An 18,501-nucleotide genomic window follows, 5' to 3' on the forward strand; every position below is an offset into this window, starting at 1 on the left:
ATATGTTGGACATAACACTTCTCCAATAAGCAAGAAACATGTAGAGCAATCAAATAATACAAAACCTCTATTACTAGGATTTATCGTCGGAATGATCGTTATTTAGGAATTAGTATATTAGAGTCAAAGTGATACATATGTTGTAGACAACAATGGCCGTAGCCTCAAGAATTTAATTGGAATTGAACATTTTGACGGCCTACCTACTTTAATTAATATCTTTTATCACTCTGTTTCTCAATTTCCACTAGAAAAAAAAAAAAAAAAAAAAAGCACTTTTGCTCCTTGTTTGTTCACCGACAAATCAACATTTTTGTATATTCCCACTCTCTCCCTTATCTTTGTTTCTCTATCCACACACGTCTTTTTGCACCACATATACATCATCTCTTTTTCCTCCTATCCTTTTCTCATTCATCTTTTTGTTTTAACTTTCTCTCTATTGCTTCTTTCCTTTCTTGGTTCGAAAGAAAGGAGACAAATTTTGGAAGCTCGCAAGAGGACATATATTCCCAATCCTCATTTCTCGTGAGTTTATATATATATCTTCGAATACAAACTTTAACATATATTTGTTTGCATATTATTAGCTACTTTAGATCTACACTAATTTATTCATGGATTACGTATATATTATAATTGTTTGTAATATTTAAATTTACTGAACAATGTTTAGATCCTTATTTAGTTACTTGACTAAACAATAACTTTAAATTTTGATTTCATAAATGGTTATTTATATTATGTCAAAGCTTTTATGTTCTTAGGAAGGTAGCAGAACACAGATCAATCCCATATTTCCTGTTCAATTTGCTTCATCAAGCTTCAACATTCATCTGAATTGGTCTGATTTCATCATTTCCAGGGAGAGAAAAAAAAAAACTATGGAAGAAGCCCCTTCAAGCCTGCACGTAGCAATGTACCCTTGGTTTGCTTTTGGCCACTTGATTCCATTTCTCCAAATTGCCAACAAGTTAGCCAAGAAAGGCCACAGAATCACCTTCTTCGTTCCAACAAAAACTCAACCCAAATTGCAGCCTTTCAATCATTTTCGAAATCTCATTACCTTTGTCCCCATCACTCTTCCTCATGTTGATGGCCTCCCTCTTGGAGCTGAAACTACTGCTGATGTTTCTCACCCTTCACAGATCCCTCTCCTAATGACTTCCATGGACTGCACCGAACCCCAAATCGCGTCTCGACTTCAAGACATAAAACCTGATGCCATCTTCTTCGATCTCGCGTATTGGGTGCCAAAACTGGCACGTCAATTGGGCATTAAGTCAATTTATTATACTCCTATTTCTGCAGTCACAATGAGTTATATTGAGGGCAAATTATGGGAATTTCCTGGACATAGTAATTTAACTCGAGATCATTTTATGCAGCCACCTCCTGGTTTCCCAAGTTCCTCAATCAAGCTTCAAGCTCATGAGGCTCAATATTTGGCATCCCTTAGCCATTGGAGATTTGGCGGTGATATCCCTTTCTTTGAGCGCAGTGCCACTTCGTTATCCCAATGCAATGCTATGGCATTGAAATCATGTAGGGAAATTGAAGGGCCTTTTATAGACTATATGCAAACTATAGTAAAAAAGCCTGTTCTCCTGTCAGGAATTGTGGATTTACACCCAGTAATCACAACTTTAGAAGAGAGATGGGTAAAATGGCTATCAGAGTTCAAGTCTGGCTCGGTCATATATTGTGCATTTTGAAGTGAGTGTACTTTGACCAAAAACCAATTCCAAGAATTGCTGTTGGGTCTTGAGCTTTCAAATTTACCATTTTTGGCTGCACTCAAACCGCCTGATGGCATCGACACGGTCGAGGTTGCCTTACCGGAAGGATTCGAACAGAGAGTTCAGGGGAGAGGGGTTGTATATGGAGGATGGATTCAACAACAACAAATTTTGGATCACCCATCAATTGGAGTCTTTGTTACACATTGTGGATCAGGTTCTATATCCGAAGCATTGGTTAAGAAGTGTCAGTTGGTGTTGTTGCCTCGTATTATTGATCATTTTTTTGGAGCAAGATTGATGAGCAAATTCTTGAAAATTGGTGTGGAAATTGAGAAAGGGGAGGAAGATGGGTTTTTTAGCAAAGAAAGTGTGTGTAAGGCAGTGAAGACAGTGATGGATGAAGAGAATGAAAGTGGGAAAGAGATCAGAGCAAACATTGCAAAGTTAAGAGAGTTATTGCTTGACAAAGATCTGGAGGAATCTTATATCAACGATTTCATCCACACTCTCAATGGTTTGATTGTATGAGTAGCAACGAAAGTCTCTTGTTTCTTGTACTTGCACTTAACTATATTTTTCTAGGTTAAAAGTTAGTACAAACTTAATTTACAAGTAATTCAGTTGGTTCTTTTTTCTTTTGGAATTATTGTTGTTGGTTTTGATTTAGGGTACTGACTTTTATAAAAGAGTTAATGGCCTAATGCCTTAATGGGTTTGATTAAAGAAGAATTTCAAGGTTGATGTATTAGTGAGTAGTTTCTTATTTGCCTATAAATACTTGTAATGTTTTCATTTCAATAAATATAAAACTCAACATCCCTCCACCATTTTTCGGTGAATGATGTACCAGTTGTGTTTCCCAACTTTCTTTGTCTCAAATTAGTTTCAAGCTTTTTTTTTCCACTGGATGAGAATGTCAATTGCAGGTTGGTCAATTTCCCCTCTTTTTTTTCAAGCTTTGAAAAATTAGAATTATGAGAAAGGATGACACTGAAGAGAGAAGAAAGAAAAAAAAAAAAACAGTGGGGAGGAGAGATGGGATTGAGATTGAGAGAGAGAAAATACTTTTCTTAGTTTTAATTGAAATTTGTATTTAAAATAACAATAAAAAATACTTAATTAGGTTGAAAATATTAAAAGGGACGATTTAAACCTATTTGTCAAAAATGGGGGCTTAAAATGGCCAAATTGAAACTAGAAGGGTCAAAGGCACCAATTTCTAAAAACTCAGGAACTAAAAAGTGTTATATAAAAGTAGCAATGAATGAACAATGCATGGAGCATGACACTTAGGCTAATTTATAAGAGTTATGAATGCCTTGTATGTCTAGCTTCACATTGTGTTCATTTTAGTTGTTTCTTGTTATAAGTATTATAATGAAAATTAGAACTAAAATTGATAAGAAAGAGTTGCATGTTAATTTAGGTGAACTCATGTTTTAAAAGGATTTTAAAATTGGATTGAGATAGACTTAGGTTCATGGTTCTAATGAGATTAGAAACCTAAGTTTAATATTTTGAATCGGTCTAATAGGATTAAATTGATTGGCATAAAAGATTAAATTTGTATTAAATCTATCTATAAGGGACCTTTTGTTTAATGCGGGTTCTATCTAGGCTAAGGTATTTAAGCTGACGAAAACAGAACACCCCTACCTGGAAAGGTGAATTAGATAGATTTACTACAAGTATGCAATAGTTGATCAAAGACTTCGTCAAAGAGTTTAATGGATGATGATCAAAAGTTGTTCAATTTTCCAAAGTAAGCGTTACTTTTGGGTAAACATAAAAAGTCATAGTTAAAATTCTTAGCCATGTTTTTTCTAAGTAAACTAAACCCTAGGTTATAAAATACTCAGTAGGTGGAAGAGATATATATGATATGTCAATGATTCCACTCATGTTTCTCCCTGAATGTTCACGCCTTGAGATTCATGTTTGGCCTCGTAGTGCCCTGGGAGCATCCCCCTTCGGATGGTGTTTGCATGAGTCAATATCAAGGTGGACGGAGAAAGTGTTTATAGTAAGTGGGTAAAGGATGTGTGTCAACATGTCCTGCTGTCTTTTTCATTGGTTTGCACCGTGAGATCTTCTTGCACTACCTCATGGCGCCCTGAGAGCGTCCCCCTTCAGATGGCTTTTGTGTGGTTGGTCAATATCAAGGTGAACTCCAGAAATGGATAGAGTCGCTTTAGTTTTTTCCCCAATCGGATTTTTTCCCTTCGGATTGGCTGCTTAGGGTAGAACTTTAGGATCTAAAATGAAGGGTCACACTTATCAGAAATTGTTAAGTAAGTTAATGATTTCTTGACCAAATCAATGATGGCTAGTCGTTATAGGAACAAGAGTTGTTCTGATATTAATGACTAGTTGAGAGTGTCTCAATTCAAAGGAGGGATAAATTGACTACCCTTTGGTGGCTTTTTTTCCTAAACCTTTGAAGCGTCATTGTGAAACTAGATGTCACACAAGGTTCATTTCAGTTTTGCTAAACCGTATTGGATGATGTTTTTCAAAGAGTAGTTGCTAAAATCTAATGTAGATCAATGTGTTTGTTTTTCAACAACATGAATGATTTTTCATTAGTTGCCTCTTTTAATTTGATAGAGTACATACATTGGAAAGAGTCCATTAAAACATATTTCGTGATAAACGACCTCGAGTTTGTCATGGTTGAGGAGTGTCCTCAAGTCTCGACCCTTGATGTACAGTGAAATGTTCGTAATGCATATGAGGTATGGATGAAGGCTAACTCATTGGCCCGACTTCACATTTAGGCTAGCATACCTGATGTTGGTCGAAAGGGTTGAGAACATGGTTATTGCTCGTCAGATCATGGACTCGTTGCAAGAATTGTTTGAATGTTAGTTCTTACTTTTTAAGCACAGAGGGATGGATGACAAAGAGACCAGTAGTGTCAGTTCCAGAGATAACCTCCAGTCTTTCTTGAATGTTAAGGGACTAAAAGAGAAAGCAAGTGTTGCTGACTCTGATAAAGTTCATCGACGAGAAGTGTTCTCTAAAATGGAACATGGAGCTTATTTAGGTTCTGACACTGATCCCACTACTCTCAAAAAGAGGAAGAAGTCTAAAGACAGTAAATGTGATTTATGTCTTGGAGATGTGTTTGGTAGAGTATGATGATTCTGTCTGGATACTTGATTCAGGTGTTACTAACCACGTTAGTTCTTCCTACCAAGGATTCACTTCCTGACAAACATTGCAAGATGAAGAGTTGACTCTTCGAGTCGATATGGGTGTGTTTGTTTCAACTGTTGTCTTAGGCATGCTGAAGTTAGATTTGGACAAGAAACGTTATCTGCTACTGGATAATGTTTTCATAGTTCCTTATATCAAGAAGAACTTAATCTCGGTTTCTTGTCTCATTGAACAAGGTTATACCATTTTCTTTTCTAAGAGTAAAGTGTTTATTTTCAAGAATGGTATGAAGATTGGTTTTGGTTAAATGGAAAATAACTTATATGTACTAAGGTCGTTAGTCATAAAAGCCTTGCTTAATACTGAAATGTTCAGTACATTGACAACTGCAAAAAGGCCAAAGTTTTCTCCTAAGGAAACGCCTATCTTTGGCAACTAAGGTTAGGTCACATCAACCTCAATAGGATTGAGAAGTTGGTGAAATGTGGACTTCTAAAGAGTTTAGAAGAAAACTCCTTGCCGTAATGTGAATCATGCTTTGAAGGCAAATGACCAAAAGACCTTTTACTGGAAAAGATTATAGAGCCAAGGAAACCTTGGAGCTTATATATTCAGACCTATGTGGTCCGATGAATGTTAGGGCTTGAGGTGAGTATGAATATTTCATCTCTTTCATAGATGATTATTCAAGATACAGGTATCTATAAATAATGCAACATAAATCTGAAGCCCTTGACAAGTTCAAGGAGTATAAGGCTAAAGTTGAAAACTTGTTAGGTAAGAAGATAAAAACACTACGATTTGATCGTGGTGGATAGTATATGGACCTCGAATTCAAGAACTATATGATAGAACATGGAATTACGTCCCAACTCTCGACCGTAGGTACACCTCATCAGAATGGTGTGTCAAAAAGGAGAAATAGAATCCCGTTGGACATTGTTCGGTCTAAAATGAGTTATGCTCATCTTCCAAACTCGTTTTGGGGATTTGCAATTGAGACTGCATGTTTTATTTTGAAATACGTTCCCTCAAAAAGTGTTTTTGAAATACCTTTTGAGCTGTAGAGAGGCCATAAAGGTAGTTTACGCCACTTTAGAATTTGGAGATGCACGACCCAGTGCTTGTGGCTAACCCTAAAATGTTGGAACCGCGTTCGAAAGTTTGCCTCTTTTTAGGCTACCCCAAGGAAACGATGGGTGGATACTTCTATAATCCGAGTGAGAACAAGGTGTTTGTATCGAAAAATGCTATATTCTTGGAAGCATACCACATCAGGGATTATAAGCCACGAAGGAAGCTTGTTTTACATGAGATTTCTAGTGAGACTATTGAGGGTTCAACAAGAGTTTTTGAACAGACTAGATCAACAAGAGTTGTTGATGTCGATTCATCTTGTCAACTATTTCAAGAGTCGAGACTGCCTTGACATAGTGGGAGGGTTGCGAACCCACCAGAACGCTACATGGGTTTGACTGAAGCCCAAAACATCATATCTGATGATGGGGTCGATGATCCATTGTCTTATAAGCAAGCAATGGAGGATGTTGACAAAGATGAGTGGATTAAAGCCATGAACCAAGAAATGGAGTCTATGTACTTCAATTCTATCTGAGGAACTTGTGGATCGGCTTGATGGGGAAAAACCTACAGGGTGTAAGTGGATCTACAAGAGAAAACGAGGTGTAGATGGAAAGATGCAGACCTTTAAAGCTAGACTCGTGGCAAAGGGTTATACCCAGGTCGAGGGAGTGGACTATGAGGAAACTTTCTCACCTGTTGTCATGTTGAAGTCTATCAGGATACTCCTATCCATAGCCACATTTTATGATTATAAGATATGGAAAATGGACGTCAAGACTTCCATTCTTAATGGTAATCTTGAAGAGACCATCTACATGGCTCAACCAAGGGGTTCCTAGTTCCAGATCAAGAGCAAAGAGTTTGCAAGCTTAATAGGTCCATTTATGGGATGAAACAAGCATCTAGATCGTGGAACATTAGATTTGACAGTGTGATCAAATTGGCTTTGATCAGATTGTTGATTAGCCTTGTGTTTACAAGAAAATCATCAATAGCTCAGTAGCTTTCCTGGTATTGTATGTGGATGATATCATACTCATTAGGAATGATGTTGGTTTTCTGACTAACTTTAAGAAATGGCTAGCCGCCCAATTCCAAATGAAAGATTTGGGAGAGGCGCAGTATATTATAGGGATCCAGATCATTCGGGAATGTAAGAAAAAGAGGTTGGCCTCGTCTCAGGCATCGTATATTGACCAAATGTTGATCAAGTACAGGATACAGAATTCTAAGAGGGGTTATTACCCTTCAGGCATGGAATTGTTTTGTGTAAGGATCAATGTCCTAAGACACCTCAAGAGGTTGAGGAAATGATACAGACTTCATATGTTTTGGCTGTTGGAAGATTAATGTATGCAATGTTATGTACTGGACCTGACATTTGCTTTGTAGTAGGGATTATCAGTCGATATCAGTTCAATCTAGGATTAGATCACCGCACGATTGTCAAAATGATCCTCAAGTATCTCGGAGAACGAGGGACTATATGCTCGTGTATGGAGATAAGGATTTGATCCTTACAGGATATACAGACTCTCACTTTCAGACTGATACAAATTCTCGAAAATCGACATCAGGGTCAGTTTTCACTCTGAATGGAGGGGTTTTAGTTTGGCAAAGCATCAAACAAGGATGCATCGCGGACACCACTATGGAAGATGAATACGTAGCCGCTTGTGAAACTGTTAAAGAGACTGTTGATGCGTTATTTTATGAGGTGGAATTATGGATGAAATGCGTTGATGGAAATGTGTTGAGCAGTCAAGCTTTCTCAGCAGAATCCAAGTATAAACTCCACTGAGTTTTTTGGTAAGTTCAAGGTCGAACTCAGAGACTTAGGAAAATAGTTTACGGTGGTAATTTTCAAGAAACTTTGCAATAACCGGTAACTCAAATAGTTGTTTGGTTTGTTGTTTGTGGTAATAAAAATAAACAAATGCGGCGGAGTTCCAAAAAGAGTTGATAAAATGGAAGATGCGATAAGTATGCGGTGAACGGGTTGAGAAGGGTTTCGGCTAATACTTCCTAGGATGCGTTCATGCTATGCGATCATGCAACACACATACAATAGTAAACCATCTCTCGATGTGAATGCTACGACTTCTAATGTAAAACGCATGCGATATATACGATAAGTCTATAGGACCTACATATAAGCCTCTATTCTTATTTATGCGATGACAAAATGACACACACACAAATAAGGCGACCACATAATATCATACCTATCTCTAGGGTGCATGCGATGCAGGTTGACAAACAGAGCTTATCTCTAAGTCCCTATCTCTTGTTTATGCAGATCTAATCTTGCTCTCTCGAGTCTAGATTCTAACCTAGCTCTCTCAAGTCTGAGGTTCTTTCTTTAAACTCAGCTCTAAAGGGGTGTTGGGCACAATATAAAACAAGATAATCGCATGTGATGAAGATCCTAGGTCATTTTAGCTTAGTTCTTCTCAACCAATTCGATAAGTTTAGTTACTCATGCATGCTAAGAGAGTGAACATATGTAGAATAAGAACTTTCATTGTATAAATGTAAAGTTGAAATACAAAATAACAATGCAAGAAGAGAATAAAGAGCCTGGTAGCAATCTCTTGCTTACCAGGCTTATACACTATCTTTTCTACTATTGTTCAAAAGATAGTCTCAAGGAAAACTATGGACAAGGCTATTCTAACTATGGAGAAAAGTATCTAAGTATCCGAACTCCTTTTCCGAAGGTTGCCTTCGGTATTTATAGAGCTTTTGATGTGAAAGGCGGCTTCTCTCTTATGATTGCACTGATAGGATGGCTTTAATTCTCTGACTGATGCACCGAATATTTGTCACCAAAAAGCTGAGTGTACTTGTTATCGTTAGCGGCTTGTCAACTTAATTTATATTCGACTGTCATCAGCTTTCTGTCCCATCGTGATTAATTATGCCTTTCACCCAGATGCACCTACCAAGTTGCGCCGGCTCTATGTGGCAATCCTTATTGTGCAGATGTTTGCGAGCACAAATCACTGCAAAGCCTTGCGGTAATGTTGCGCTCGACTGTTGATTTCTTATGATCGCGCTTTTCGCCTTGTGTCAACGCATATTCTGCCTAAAAATATAAAAATTATCTGTTTCTATGCGATGAACGCATGCGACAGCAATGTTATGAACTTAATGTTTTTTTGGATGCAATCTAACATATTTTATCAACCCAAGCCAGTATTGTTTAAGAACTTAGCACTGTAATAACGTGCATTTCTGCCCATTATCACACCTGCAAATTTAACAATTCTTGTCCTCACACATAAGCAAAGATTTCCTTTAGAAAGTCGACCGCAAATCTATTTTCCTATATTTCTCAAGGATACTTCATTCAAATCCTATACATCAAAATTTCCTTAATTCTTATTCAAGTCTCTTCTTAAAATATTTCTAAAACCTAGGGACCACATGTTTAACCTTCAAAAGTACTTTACTAAATTCCGGGTCATGCATGATTTATTTCAAAAATAAACTTTTCCACCGGAGTGTCAAATGATTTTTATCCTTGCATATTTCTTGACATTATTATTATTTTTTTTATTTTTTTTTCTTTTGACATTGCACTAATCCAAGTACCTTGCCTTCGTTTTTGCGTGCCTCCACGTGTGTCATGCGGACATCCAACTACGAGCAAGGCACTCTTCCTCAGACTAAACTCATACCTACTTGGCAGCGGAGTTGCAATCATTTATTTATACGTTGATCCTAGCAACTTACTTTCTTTTTGGCTTGCCCCCACGTGTGTCATGCGGACATCCAACTACGGGTAAATGCCCTTTACAACTTAACTCTTCTCAACATGGGTTTCCCCATTACGTTAACAGTGGAGTTGTTATTCTCAATTTTTTTTTTCATAAAGCTAAAAATAGCAAGGTCGAAAAATAAATACCTCACTCCCAAATTTAAAATGCGGCAATGTCCCCATTGCCAAAAGATTGAAAAAAGTCATGCGATGTTCTTAGGAAGTTTGGTAAAGGGAGTTTGAAAGAAAGCTAGCAAACCACTAACTTTTAGAAATATTTCATGAGGTGACTATCATAAATTAAGCTGACCCTAGTGTATATGAAAAAAATAGAAGCATGTTTTTCATAATTGAAATCATAATTGGCAAAGAGAAAGCATGCGGCGGCTTACTAAATTTATCAATGTTAAATTATTGCGGTAATCAAAGAGGATGCGGTGATAAAACTTTCAAAATGAAAAAGCAATGCGATAATGCAAAATTTGGAATAAAGTCAAGGAAGAATACAACCCCCAAATTTGCGCTATCGCCTGCATTGTTTGTTGACACATCCTGCTTTGCGACGATCTTCTTCTTTTGCATTACGGTGATGGAATGAAGTAGTTACGTCTTCGTGTGGCACCTCTGCAATTTTTTGCCTTGATCGTTTGCAAGAAAAACATTGAGAGGGTCAAATATTATTAAACAAAACAAAATCTTTTACCACAATCGTTAAAAACTGAAAATATAGTGAAATGAAAATACTGAGTAGAGAAAAGTTGAAAATTTCATGATTCCAAAACTTGCGTCCCTGATTAATTTCGATCGTCTGATAATGCAGGGACCACCTACTTCTTTCTTATTCAGAGTCTCTTAGTTCCAAAGAGTCGACTTGGCGATGCCAGTCTTCTCTGTGATATACTTTTACTCGCTGCCTATTAACTTTGAATATGTTGGTTTGTCATCATTAGATAATTCGACCGTGCCATACGGAAATACCTCTCTAACTATGAATGGTCCGGACCAACATGACTTTAATTTCCCAGGGAAGAGTCATAATCATGAGTTGAATAGTAAGACCCTCTGCCCATTGGGATAGGTTCTTGCCGCATATGTGTTTGTCGTGCCAATGCTTTGCACGGTCCTTGTAGATCTTTGCGTTCTCATATGCGTTAATCCTCCATTCCTCCAGTTCGACCAGTTGAAGTTTTCTTGCTTCTCCTGCTTTCTTCAAATCAAAGTTTAGCTTCTTCACCGCCCATAGTGCTTTGTATTCTAGCTCCAGAGGCAAATGACACGCCTTACCAAATACCAACGCATACGGGGACATACCTATGGGTGTCTTAAATGCAGTCCGGTGTGCCCACAATGCATCATTGAGCTTTGTTGCCCAATCCTTTTGCGAAGGCCTTACCAACTTCTCAAGTATCAGCTTGATCTCTCGGTTGGACACCTCGGCCTGACCATTCGTCTGCAGATGGTATGTGGTGGCTACTTTGTGGAGAATATTATATTTGCGCAGCAGTTTCTTGATAGTATGATTAACAAAGTGGGACCCTTCATCACTTATTATGGCACGTGGGGTGCCAAAACGAGTGAAAATATTTTTCTTCAGGAATTTAGAGACTATCGCCGTATCACTTGCGGCACATGCCACAACTTCTACCCATCTGAATACATAGTCGACGGCTAACAAAATATAATTTTTGCCATTCGATGGAGGGAACGGTCCCATGAAGTCGGTACCCTATACGTCGAACAACTCAAGTTCCAAGATGGTGTTCATAGGCATTGCATGTTTTCATGAAATGTTACCTGTGCGTTAGCACCGATCACACTTCATCACGTAGTCAGCTGCATCCTTAAACAATGTTGGCAAAAAGAATCCATTCTGTAATACATTAGCTGCGGTGCACTGTCCTCCAAAGTGCCCACCATATGGTGAGTCATGACATTGCAATAATATGTGTTGTTGAGCAACATTTGGTACGCATAGTCACAGAATTTGGTCTCCCCCCTTTTTATACAGATTTGGCTCGTCCCAAAAATATGATCTGCATTCGTACTTGAGCCTCATCTTCTGGTGGTTAATATAATCCTCTGGAAATTGCTCGCAAACTAGATAGTTGTCTATGTCAGCATACCATGGTAATTCTTCAATATGGAACAGCTGCTCATCTGGGAACACCGCACTCACCTTTGACTCATTGTGGTTAACCTCAGGATTTTCCAATCTGGACAAGTGATTCGCAACTTGGTTCTCCATCCCCTTGTGATCAATTATTTCTATGTTAAATTCCTGGAGGAGGAGAACCCATCTGATCAACCTAGACATCGCGTCTTTTTTTGTCATTAAATACTTTATTGCCGAATGATCAGTATGGATGAGCACTTTTGTTCCCAGCAGATACGCTCAAATTTTTTCCAACGCAAAAATTACTGCAAGTAGCTCCTTTTTTGTGGTGGTGTAGTTAGTCTGAGCAAGATTCAACATCTTACTCGCATATGTGAAGGGATGTAAGATTTTTTTTCTCTTCTGTGCCAGAGCTGCTCCCATCACATACCCGCTTGTATTGCACATTAATTCCAAAGGAAGTGTCCAATCAGGTGCAATTAACACAGGCGCAGTTGTCAGTGCATTCTTCAAAATCTTGAACGTGTTGAGGCAACTGTCATCAAAATTGAATTTTCTGTCAGCCTCCATCAACGCACTCAGCAGTCATGCTATTTACAAAAAGTCCTTGACAAAGCGTCTATAAAATCCGGCATGCCCCAACTCCTTACACCCTTTACACTTGTTGGAGGTGAGAGTTTTTCAATTGCTTCTATTTTTTCTTTATCCACCTCCAACCCATCCCGAGATACCTTGTGCCCCAGCATAATACCTTCTTTTACAATAAAATGGCATTTTCCCAGTTAAGAACGAGTTTCCTCTCCTTGCATCTTTTCAGTATCTTCTCCAGGTTGGCCAGATAGATTTCGTAGGTGTGCCCATAGATAGAGTAGTCATCCATGAAGATTTCAACAGAGTTCTGAAGATATTCTGAAAAGATGACCATCATGCACCTTTGGAACGTGCTCGGCACATTGCAGAGGCCGAACGACATGCGGCGAAAAGCAAAAGTCCCATATGGGCAGGTGAATGCCGTCTTGTTCTGATCTTCTAGAGCAATCATAATCTGATTATAGCTGGTATATCCATCAAGAAAGCAGTAAAAGTCATTTCCGGCTAGACGATCTAACATTTGGTCAATGAACGGTAAAGGGAAATGATCTTTCTTCGTTTCCGCATTCAGCTTGCGATAGTCCATGCAAATACGCCACTTGGTGACGGTTCTTTGCGGTATTATTTCATTATTTTCATTCGGGACTACCGTCATGCCATCCTTTTTTGGCACGCACTAAAAAGGGCTGACCCACGCGTTGTCTGCTATCGGATAAATAATGCCCACATCTAACCATTTGATGATCTCCTTTTTAACGACCTCTTTCATCGCAGGGTTGAGTCTGCGTTGATGTTTGATCGATGCCTTGTGGTTTTCTTCGAGACGAATGCGGTGCATACAGTATGTGGGGCTAATTCCTCGAATGTCTACGAGCGTCCAGCCAATTGCTTGCACATGTTTTCTTAGAATGCTTGCAACGCATTCTCCTGATCTTCATTAAGCTCAGAGGAAATAATGACTGGTAGCTTTTCATTCTGCCCCAAAAAATGCATACTTTAGATGATTCGGTAGGGTATTTAACTCTATTGTTGGTGGTTCTTTCAAGGATGGTTGCGTTGTTTTTCTTTCTTCATTTTCTGTTGGCTCTTCTTCTTGGGTTGCGATCATTTATTCTTCCTTGTTTGCTTTTTCTATGATCGCATTACATGTCGCAATGGATGCACTTGCATCCTCATCTTCATTTTCATTGTCAGGATTTTCTTCTTCATTTAAACTCTGGTCATCGTCAAATTCATGCAGGTCTTCTTCGTCAGGAAACTTCATGGCATGGATGTAACGGTAAAATTACTTCCTTATTGATGATGCATATGTTAATGGACTCAATTCATGCAATACTACTTCTAGATATGTGTTATTAATTGATGCTCTTGTAGAATGTTGTGCGTTGTCACAAGTTTCCTTGCATTGAAACCAAGTATAATTTCACCGCAAGTTTCTCGGTGTGATCCGAGGTCAAACATAGGGACTGTTTGAGGTTATTGCATTATGTTTATGATATATGCGACCAGGTTTTTTCAAGTTAATAAATGTATTTGTGTACAAGTATATAAAGTTGCGATAAAGTAAAGGAAAGCAGTAAAATTGCAATAATAAAATAAAATGCAGTAAACCTAAGCTAAGATGGTACAAGATACAGGTGACATGATACAAAATATTGAGGGCAAGGCTAGCTGTGAAGATTATACACAGATCATGTGATGCGATGGCAAGTCTTATGTACGAAGCAGAAAGAGAAAGATAACTAATATAAACATTGGAAGTTCCTTAATTACATTAAAGTCATAAGTACGGTTCCGTTTTTCTCTTAGTGTACACCTTTTAGTGATCAGCCACATTCCCTCATGTCTGTGGTGAAACAGAGACGAACGTAATGAACATAAGGTTGCTTCCATTCCTGGAAGTACTACTCGCTCTAGTTAACGCATTCTTCTGACCTTCTCTCGATAGATCAGAATGACATCTTCACTTCTACTCTAACAGATGAAGATGCCATCTAGTATGCCTTAGCTAAACGCAATTATCTCTTTAACACACATAAAGTACTCGTAATTCATATTGACTACCTGAGGATTAAGAACACTTCATGAAGAAAACGATAAATGGATGAATGAAAATAGACAGAGAAGTGGTAATGAAAACAATCGAGACATTCAATATATCTATTTAGCGTCTGATACATGGTGTGTGAATGAAGAGTCAAAGAAGATGAGATATAATGATGAAAAGAGATAGAAACAAATACAAACAAGCGCCAACGTCTCGACACCGATTTGGATGGAGATTTTCTTGCTAGAATGGATGGATCGTGTGGAAGGATGAGCTTCCCTCTCAGGCTTTCTCAACCGATAGCAGGGATCTGAGTATAGAGCTCTGTGGTGGGGATCTGGCAGATTAACACTGAGACTCACCTCTTGGCGTGCTCGTATATAAACCTCATTAGAAAATCTAAGCTCAAAACTTATGCTTGAAACCATTCATAGAAATCATGTATCATTCATAAGTTAATATTCAAGCATGTAAACCATTTAAGCATAAATTACAGTTTAGAAATCATTTCTTGAAATTTCTTTTGTCACTCACAGTCTTGGCTAGTTCCCTGGTTTGTAGACTCGGCCTATTTCCTCTTGGCCTGTCAAACAACTGAAACCAAGCATCAGAACTATAAATCGTCTTGTCTTTCCATGCTCATGAATTCTAAATTCTAGAAATAAAATCACACTTCACATTTTCTTTCCAGATTTTCCAGATTCAATAATCTAAATTCCAACACTTATAACTTCCTCAATACTTGACCAAAATTAATGTACTATATATTAAACTCTTCATTTTGGAACCCTCTACAACTTACCTAAAGGAATAAAAACTAGATTCCCAACGGATTTGTCCAGAAATCCCTCGAACGCAAAAAATACAGATTCGTGCTTCTCTGCTACCCTCTACCTTTCTCCTGAAATTAAACCTACTTCTAGTCAATTTTGGCTCACGAATTCTTCATGAAAGTTACAGGAAATTGAATAATATTTCCAACCATACCCAATTGAACTTCTAATCCAACCTGTACACCCCAGAATGTTCAAAAATCAGAGAAAAGCAGAGATCCTTCTGATTTGCACGAAAATCTGTGCTCTGTTTTCCTTTTCAAAAGCATTTTAACTTAACATCAGATTTAGCTCAAGCTTCCTTCATGAAATTTGTTAGAAAATAGATTAACTTTCAAGAAAGTCAGGCCTTACCTCTTAGTTCTTCTTGTGTAGCTCAAACCGACTTAAAAACCAGAGATAGGTAGGTTGAACCCAAATTCTTCCATGGTTGCACTTGCGTGAGCTTTTCCTCCCTTCTTCAACCTCCAACCTGCAGAAACTTCTTCTCCCTCTTCCTTCACTCTCTCTCTCGAAATGCTCTGAAAATATAATGGGAAATGATGGAGAAATGGGCTGAAATGAGTGGGTTCTCACTTTAAACCCTAAGCACCGAATGGGTTTCCAATTTCTTTCATTTTCTTTTTTTTTTCCCTTTTTCCTTTTCCTTTTCTTTCCTTTCCTTCTCTTTTCTTTTTCTTTATTCCCTTTCTTTTCTTTTCTTTATTTATAAATTCCAAAATTATTAAAGACAACTTCAACCAAAAACTTTGCCATTTTCTTCAACAATGGAACTACAATAACTTAAATCCCACATCCTACAATGTGTGACAAGAGGAAATAATCCAAGGAAAGTCTCGGGTTTACAACTTACCTCCCCCTTATGAAATTTCGTCCTCGAAATTTAGAAGTCCTTAGGTGAAGAGTTTCGGGTAACTCCTCCTCATCTGGTCTTCTGACTCCTAGGTTGCCTCCTCCACTCCGTGATGTCTCCAAAGGACCTTCACGAGCGGGATCGTTTTGTTCCTCAAAACTTGCTCATTTCTATCGAGGATCTGAACCGCTTCCTCTTTATAACTCAAGGAATGCGTAGCACCTAGATCTAATAAAACACGTGCAGGTACATTACAAATAAAACCCCTACCAGTAATCACGTCTGGTGCATCCTCCGCTTCCTGTTGAGTCATAGTGTAGACTTTTCCCTGCTGCCTAGGTTTCCCCACAACTCCCTTCTACTTTGCACCACTGGTGCCCATCTGTTGTAGCTGCTAAGACTCTCGGTTGCTCAACTGTGTGGGACTCAACGCTCTGGTCCCTCTGAACTGCTGCTCTCAGTTGTGGACCGTCTCTCTTGAAATGCCCTAGCTATCCACACTGGTAACACACACCGGCACCAACAAGACACTAACCCCGATGATTCCTGCCACAACTTGCACATGGGGTTCTTCTAATTTCACTAGTAACGAACTCCATCCACGATCTTGCTGCTAAACTAGCAGACTGACTGGGTGCTCTCTAGCTCTGTCTCTGATAGGCACTACCTGAACTCATTTGCCTCGATGACTGGCCACCAGACCGACGTTTAAAGTCTTGATGGCCTGAAACATTCACTCCAGGTGTGAACCTCTACTGCTCACGACCTCAGAAACCACTAGTTGTTGAAGCCCCACGACTAGGCTCCACTACTGACTTCTCCTCTGTTATACTCTGCTCCACATGTAGGGCAGTCTCTACTAATGAGAAAAATCCGTCCACTTAGCAATAGCTGTAATCAAGGTATGTATCTCAAAACGTAGCCCTCTTTCAAACCTTTGACACCTATCACTCTCAGAGGCCACAATCACATCAGCATACCATGAAAGCTCGGTATACTTTCTCTCATACTCGGCCACTGAAAGTGACCCTTGCTCAACCCCAAGAACTCATCTCTCTTTGCCTCACAGTATGTGCTAGGATAATACTTGTCTTTGAATATGCCTCTGAAAGTCTGCCAGTCTAACGTACGTGCATCGCTGCGCCTGGCTAATATGGATTTCCACCATACCTCTGCCTTCTTCTGCAGCAGGAATGTGGCCAATCTAACTTTTTTCTCCTCAGGACAGCTCATCACATCGAAGCATTTCTCAAGCATATTTAACCAAACCTCAGCGTCAGCTGAATCTGTGGAAACCTCAAACACTGTGGCTCCTAATTTCTTCAGTCGTTCTATTCCATACATCTTTTTCGGATCACTAGGCCCTGCTCTCTCTGGCCTACCTACCTCATGTGCAGATCTAAAAAATTGCTCGTTTCCTGTTCTGGTTTGAACTCTCGGGGTAATGGGTCCCCTTTCAGATTGACCTTGGGTAGGATCCTGCGTTCTATCCTGATTCTGCCTGCGTCGTTTGCTGGTACGTGGTGGCATGATTCTTATAACATATCAACATATCAGACATGCTATAAATACTTAACTCAGATGCATGATACTAAACTTCTAACCACATTCTAGTCCTGACTGGACACATTCTAGTCCTGACTGGACTCATTCTTATCCATACTTGGACCATATTATGCTAGTTCTATCTGAACTGACTCAACGTCTAACTATTTACATCCTAAATTCTTCTAATCACTAACTGATCTGTCTCATTTCCCATGGAGCTAACCGCTTTGATACCAAGTTGTCACACCATCTCCCTGACTAAGCTAGCAGGTAGTCTGGGAGAGGGTGTGACAGAACAGATGTAGAATAAGAACTTCCATTGTATAAATATCAAGTTGAAATACAAAATAACAATGCAAGAAGAGAATAAAGAGCCTGGTAGCAATCTCTTGCTTCCCAGGCTTTTACACTGTCTTTTCTACTATTGTTCAAAAGATAGTCTCACTCTCGCGAGAGTCGGCCCGTTCTCTGCTTTCTATGCCTCCGACTTCTCTCTCGAGTTGCCTTGAGCAATCTTTCGACATCTCTTCCCTTCTCTTGCTTCGCCTTAAAATACAAAGGAAAACTATGGAAAAGGCTATTCTAACTATGGAGAAAATTATCTAAGTATTCGAACTCCTTTTTCGAAGGTTGCCTTTAGTATTTATAGAGCCTTCAGGGTGAAAGGCGGCTTCTCTCTTATGATTGTACAGATGGGATAGCTTTAATTCACTAACTGATGCACCAAATATTTGTCACCGAAAAGCTGAGTGTACTTGTTATCGTTAGC

At 38.8% G+C, this 18,501-nt stretch overlaps 1 long non-coding RNA gene and 2 pseudogenes across 2 annotated transcripts; 1 reads left to right on the forward strand and 2 right to left on the reverse strand.

The window, feature by feature from the left end:
• Nucleotides 1–340: 340 nt before the first annotated feature.
• LOC150036244 (cyanidin 3-O-galactoside 2''-O-xylosyltransferase FGGT1 pseudogene) lies at nt 341–2,605 on the forward strand (annotated as a pseudogene). The gene is made up of 2 exons (XR_016529611.1): nt 341–528; nt 866–2,605. The product of XR_016529611.1 is annotated as a cyanidin 3-O-galactoside 2''-O-xylosyltransferase FGGT1 pseudogene (transcript).
• An 11,979-nt stretch (nt 2,606–14,584) lies between these two features.
• Nucleotides 14,585–15,998, reverse strand: LOC150036245 (uncharacterized). Its single transcript, XR_016529834.1, has 4 exons — nt 15,686–15,998; nt 15,486–15,586; nt 15,301–15,399; nt 14,585–15,092 (listed from the first exon to the last, which is right to left on the reverse strand). It is a non-coding gene; the product is annotated as an uncharacterized LOC150036245 (long non-coding RNA).
• A 919-nt stretch (nt 15,999–16,917) lies between these two features.
• LOC150036246 (uncharacterized) lies at nt 16,918–17,714 on the reverse strand (annotated as a pseudogene).
• Between the last annotated feature and the right edge of the window lie 787 nt (nt 17,715–18,501).

This window comes from Benincasa hispida, chromosome 5 (assembly GCF_027475165.1).
Source record: "Benincasa hispida cultivar pf3 chromosome 5, pf3_genome.v1.1, whole genome shotgun sequence".
In the NCBI taxonomy this organism is placed as follows: domain Eukaryota; kingdom Viridiplantae; phylum Streptophyta; class Magnoliopsida; order Cucurbitales; family Cucurbitaceae; genus Benincasa; species Benincasa hispida.